Source organism: Cotesia glomerata, linkage group LG8 (genome assembly GCF_020080835.1).
Source record: "Cotesia glomerata isolate CgM1 linkage group LG8, MPM_Cglom_v2.3, whole genome shotgun sequence".
In the NCBI taxonomy this organism is placed as follows: Eukaryota; Metazoa; Arthropoda; class Insecta; order Hymenoptera; family Braconidae; genus Cotesia; species Cotesia glomerata.
The window spans coordinates 10,224,323-10,231,501 of NC_058165.1; positions in this window are offsets into that span (position 1 = coordinate 10,224,323).

Below are 7,179 nucleotides of genomic sequence, written 5' to 3' on the forward strand. Positions count from 1 at the left end.
CATCGATTCGTACCATTGGCTACATAATAAAATAAACCATCCGGTAGTGAAAGCTTCTTGAGGAAGAAGACCAGTTTGAGCTGATAAAACTAACGCATGTCCCATTTCATTGCTGAAAATTTTTTTAGTCAGTCCAACATGCATTTTGTCAAACTGCGATGGGTCCAGGATTGCCGCAGTAAGACCTTTCACTAATACAGGCCCACCAAGTGATTGTAACTCAACTAATTGTCGAACATGGGAAATGTCAACTGTAGGCGATGGTAAGTTGTTTGCTTCGACGATAGGCGAGCTCAGAATAAACTTTGTTTTCAACAATTGAGACCAAATGCGTTTTAGCACGTATGGAACATCTGAAGTCCAATGAAGACGTTCATCTGGATTTGATGGATGTAGGCTAAATGAGGAAATTAAATAGCGGCTAGATGTAATGCTATTTGGCCCTTCATCTGTTGAAATGCATTTGACGATAATGCCCTGCTGATAAAGCTCTTTTATTATCTCTTGAACATAATTCCAGAGAAGTTCCGAGGTTACTGATTTTCCTGTCAAAGCATAGCTCACCAATTGCTTCCAATGGCTGGTTAACCCACGAGCAACGAATGCAATTGCATGGGAAGCCATCGAATCAGCTTCATTCGAGTCTCTTGCCAATTGTGGAGTCACTAATCCAATAAAATTTCCAAGAGCACGATCATATTCAATTGCTGGATGAATTGACATTTCATCTAATGCCAGCACACAATAACGAGCAGTTTCGTCTTGCTCTTGTTGAATTTTTATCCCCAGCCACTCAATGATACTGTGGAAAGTTCCAGAAGCAAAATTAAATCCCGACAGGCGATTATAAAGCGTGGAAAAAGCAGGTAAAGGAAATCCTTCATTGTCCTTCAAACTTTTATAAGCCTTAGTGCCCATCAATAATCGGATTCGCAGACCTTTTTTCGATAGTATCCTCTGACCAAGGTTTGGAGTTCGTCGAAGCACTGCCTTTCAAAAACAACAACTGATCAGGATTCAAGAATTTTTTCAAGTTATCATCCAATGTTGTTGATTTTTGTGTCAAATGAGCAACCTGAAATCGAATTAATTAGTACTTAATCAATTATTCGTACTTCAAAATAAAAATCATTTCATGATTAACTAATTTGGAATACATAATTATTTAATTTTTTATATTACCTCATTTTTCAATGCATTATTCTCGTTCTGAAGCTCATGAAGCTGCTGCTCTAACAATAACTCCCGAAATGATTTTGGAGCATACTTACTTGATTGAATATGTTGGTTCGAAGTTCCCGGTATAGCTTCATCACCAGAGACTTCAGTATTTTCATTTACTGAGATTTCTAATCCTAGAATATTTACAATTAACTTTATTAGTATTTACCAATGACAAAAGATTTTATTAACATATTAAAGTTAACATTTTACCGATGAACATTACCCTTATTAAACAAAAGGATCAAAAATAATTTCACATGTTAAAATATTTGAAAATGAAATATTTTTCAATAATTTTTAATGGTAATTATTTATAAGTGGGGTCAACCCATGCTTGCGCACGTTAATTTTTTTATTTTTTGATCAAATTGATCAATTTTTTTTTAATTGTTCGTTTTTTTATGTACTTTTCAAAAGAAAAGATATCGAAAAAATATAAAATAGAAATTTTATCCAAAAACACGAGCCAAATTTCACGACATTTTTTTATCATAAATTCGCCATAAAAACAAGCAATATCAAAAAAAAAAAATTGAAAATGTTAATTTTGGGCCCAATTATTACCAAAATAATTGGACCGGTTATGGCCCAAAAAGGGGTTGACCCCACTTGTAAATAATTACCATCTTAATCTTTTTGTTTAGTAAGAGTACAAGAAGTATATAGATATAAAGTCCATGTATGCAGTAACACCATAACACAAAAACAACAGTATTATAATTTTGTAAAATCCCATATAACCATGACTTCATCAAATAATATTATTATTTGTTTAAATTAATTGTAAATCAAATATGATTTTATACGTAGAGTAGTCATGTTACATTTAAAATAAAAGATCATAGAAAAAACTAAGCAGAAGTTAATAATTCTTCTTCAAATATTCACTTACCCCCTCGCAAATTAAACCTACCATATTGATATTTAACCAGCCGGAATTATTATATAACAATTAAAAAATTTATTTTTCTAGACGCTGATTTGCATGAAAAAATAAACTTAACTTTAATTTCTAATTTTACAGCATAAAAAAATGTAGTAATATACAAAATGAATTAACACTTACGTTTTGTCAAGTCAGACACTTCAGACTTACGCCTCTTATTATTTAAAGAACGATTGTCATCAGAATCATCATCATTATCATTAACACCATCATCAGTCTCAAAAGGTTTGGGTGGAGTAGGTACCAGAATATCGGGAACAACATTTTTTTTCAATTTATACGAATATCTTTCCACGACAAATAGTCCTCTACTGAAGTGTCCCTGTCAGCATAATTGAGTTTACAACATAAAATAAAATTTATCGTTGTTAAATAATTATAAATATCCTTATTTAAAAAAAAAAAACATTTTAACAGATATAACCCACAGAAAAAAACTTACTTCAAAAAAATTTTAAGGAAGACAAAAGTTATTTTGGAGCAAGAAGAAATTTTCTTGGCTCAAGAAACTTTGACTTCATTCAAGAAATTTTTAATCTTCCGTAATATTTTCTTAAACCAAGAAAATGTACCCTCCAGTCAAGAATTTTTTTTTGCATGCTAAATGTATATCTATAGATAGTGGTCAACTCAAATGTTTTTTAATTTTTCCACATCTCGTTTTTAATTACTTTAAATCTTTTTTTCTAAACAGAAAATTAAGATAGTTCTAAGGTTTTTTCATGCCTCGCACAGACGGGAATTATCTGTGATTGGTTTTAAAATTTTGCAAGCAGATACCCATTGGTTTCTGATATCAGGACACCGAGGAAATCACAAAATTTTAAAACGTTTTTCAGTGCTATTATGACAGCCTGGAAAACTGCATCCAACCATATTATCTATAAATCTTAAATAATAATTACACAATCTTATTGGTAATTAATTATTATAAAAAATATTAAATATAAAAATGAATGTCTAACTTACTTTGTTGTGCTATTGAATAAAAACTGTCAACAACGAAATGTTATTAAAAACAAATCGACATTTTTAAATAAATGACGATCACAAAATTTACACTGCGTTGATCAAATACAATAATTGAAAATTTCCATGTTCAAGAATTTATATATTTGTACAGAAACTTTCAATGAAATACGCAATAACAATTTCAATAATGTCGATTGAACTTCTATCATTATTTATTTATTATAAAAAACAATGCAAGATTTAAAAAATTTATACTTACTAAAAATGAGTAACGTAGTACTTTTGATACTTGCCGCCATAAAAATTCGCATCAGTATAAAAACTTTGTAAGTAAAATTTTTTTTTTTTTTATTGTAATGAAAAATAATTAACAATACTGTTATTTATTATTAAATCAAATTATTTTGTGCTGTGATCCTTTTATCAATATAATTGAAATTAAAACATAATTATTTATTTCAACTATTTAATATTGTTGATTAAAATATACAAATATTTTAGCTTAATTATGCTACTTAAATTTTTGTTCTATTATTTAAAAAATATACTGTTGAACTTTTTAATTATTTTACAAAATATTCTTCTCATTTAACAGATAATTTCAATAATCATAATTAATAATTAATTCTTAGGAATAAAAGTAATTAGCCAATACTGTTATTTATTATTAAATTTAATTATTTAAAAATAAAAAAACAACAAAATAACGATGGCCCACAGGACGCGAACCCGAACCAGTTAATTGATAAACGAGTAAAAGCAACTCGCGCTAACGGCTGGTTATCGGAACAAAATCAGAGGTAAATCATAAACTGCGCTTGAGAAAAACCAGTTTAACCCTATAAATAAATAGTTTGGTTTATTTATTGGTATTGGGGTTGTTAAATTAACAATTACTACTAATTAATATTATCTGAGGGTGAAAATAATTTTTATCAATGCCAGTTTGTTATTTTCAATTTATTTATTATTTTCATAAGAGTTAGCATGAAAGTACTTTAGGCATGTACTAGTACTTCTGACACACTTGGAAGCGCGACAGCTTGACACATTTCCCATCATGCGTTGCAGGATTAGAATACCTTCTTATATATTATCTTACTCTAGCTTACATTCAAAAATAGCGACACCAAGCGTAATTTACTTGAAGCGAGATTTGTTAATAGTTAAAAAATCTTTATTTGAATGATATAAATGAGTCGATTCAATTAAATAAACCGAAACGAAGTAGTATTTGATTCAAAGTAATATATATTTAAATAAAAGAAATTTGTTAACATTAAATAAATATTTTTGATTCATTTCAAATAAATCTGTGCATTTGAGTCAAACAAACCGTTTTCTCAGTGTATAAACAATAAATTTAACGTGATCGAAAGCTTCATGGACATTGTGAGCATGGGGATAATGTCTCCAATGGGACGTCTCTCGATGAGGATCATTTATTTTTTCGGATTTTTATTCATTTTTCTGGTCATGCCCGAATTCCAAGGAGAAATCTCGGCCATTCTATCGCAACCTGCAAGACGCAATGTCGAAATCCTCAAGGACTTATTTGACAACAAATACCACGTGTTTTACGATAAGTTATTGTCAAAAGACATGATTTATGAAAAATTGTGGGTGACCGAAGAGGACCAGAAATACTTGCATCCATCGGGTCCTCGTGATCTGAACAAATGTGCTACAGAAGCCCAACAAAATTCGACCATCGCTTGCATCGAAATGACTATAAACCAACTTGGCTACGCTTTGGACCTTAAAAATCTCTATTTATCAAAGGAAATCACGTTCAAGAAATATTTTGTGTTTTGGACAAAGAAGAACTGGGCGCTGAAGGACAAAATTGATAAAGCCCGATCGATACCAGTGGAATCAGGATTAATTTACCATCACGAAGAAGAGAAAATAAAATACCTATGGAAAAAGATAGAGAAAATGAAGAAAATTAAAGAAGCTGAAAACTATGAACGGATCGACTTTGATAACTTAGTGTTTTATTTAATTGTGTTTGCGGCTACTTTGCTGTGGAGCTTGGTCATTTTCAGAATCGAACTTATTGTCTACCACAATTACTCTAAATATAAAAGACAGGAAAAGGAGCGACGACAGTTCATTGAGAGATTGAGAGCACAACCACGGATTATTTTATCCCCAGGTCGAATAGTTCTGTTAAATACTCATGAGTGATTCAAATAAAGGAAAAGTCAACCATCGAATTAGTAGATAAGTTTTGTTTTGCAATTTTAATACCGATTATTGTGATTAATCTGTGAGTATTTTTGTCTTTCGCGTGTGTGATTTTATATTTTCTACACAGAAATAACAGATTTGATGCCCTGAGTGGTTTTTTTTTCGGTTTAAAAAAATGTTGTGCATTTTGGATTGGAATCGAATTCCATCGGATCTTATCGGAACCAGAAAATAATTTTATTACTTAGTCTTGAAATTTTCAATTAATACGCCAATAAAATTTCATACAGTCCTTGAGATCATTTTATTTCATCTACATAAAATAATTTATTAAACTAAGAGATGTTTTTCGTCCATTAAGATTCTTAAATTTTAGCTAACAAAATTATTTAATCTCGAGCTATAATTATCTCTGTTCTAAGAAAATAGCAGTATGCTACAGGGAGAGCGCTCCAAATTTTCTTCGCTCAAGTTAGTACCTAGTATAACTATATAGTACGCCTAAATAGTGCCTGGTTAACCATAAAAGTATTTTGAATTGAAACATATTGATGTGTTATGTTTTATGGATATGACTTTGAGTTTACGAGATTTAATGTGTAAAGAGCGTGAATTAGTTAGTACTTTTAATCAAGTCTTAATGTATGCTATTTTGTGATATTAAATAAATCAAATGCAAAATATTATTGCATACTTATTTTCAAATGTGGTTTTTTTGAAATAACTTTTAAGCGGCTTTACCGATCAATTCCAAAAACTAATCAGGTTTAAACATAAAAAAATCACGTCGATCGCTGCCAGGCCGGTCAAAATCGGACTCAAAGAGCACAAAAGCATAGAACAGCCATCTTTTTAGACAGCAAATTTTTTTTTCGTTCCTTCGAATACTTGTTTACTTACTGATTTCTGCACATTAATATTTCTCAATCTCAAATTTCAAATTATTTCCATATTAATAAGACGATAAGTAACGTCAACAACTTTAAATATAGTAAAAAAAGGACAAATAACGAATAATATTATGTGTTAAGCCTGACTTTAAGATTATGTCCAAAAAAAAAAAGTTGAAATTAATTTATTTTTTAATATTTTCACATCGTGCATTCAAAAGTTATGAGAGGTTTACATACATCCACACACACACACACACACACACACACACACACACACACACACACACACACACACACACACACACACACACACACACACACACACACACACACACACACACACACACACACACACACACACACACACACACACACTCGGGGCAGAAGAGATACTGCTACCGGGCGCGTCTCCCCGAGCGGATGGGAGAACGCTCGCTGTCCTTGGATGACACTTAATCTCTTAGTTGATGAGGTACAGCGGGTAGGAGCCAAGCAAAATAACCAAACAAAATAAGCTCCCGTGGACAAAACTCCCCTTTAATGGGTTGGTCACACTAACTGACCTAGCAAGACGATTGGTTCCTGCTGTAACTCACTGGGAGTGTCCGGAACCTGTATCGTAGTTTCCGACGATGCAGGCCACGGCTGATGTGAGCTTGCTCTGCCGAGGTGAAAGTTGCAGCAGTGGATCAGGAGCCAGCCACTTCGGGCCTTGATCAGGAAGTACGCAGTGAGTGTTAGAGATCGGAATCTTCACCGCTCCGAGCGAGTCTAGTCCGTCCGTGTATTCCGGGACTGGCTAAGTGTCGGCTAGGCCTCAGGGAACTGGGGTAGGAGTACTATCCCCGAGGGTACACCTGTTCCTAGTTATGGCAACCCGCTCCACTCCGTACGATGCGCTGGTAAATCAAAAAGTTTGAGTAACTTACAGGAAACAAACAAGAATAGAAA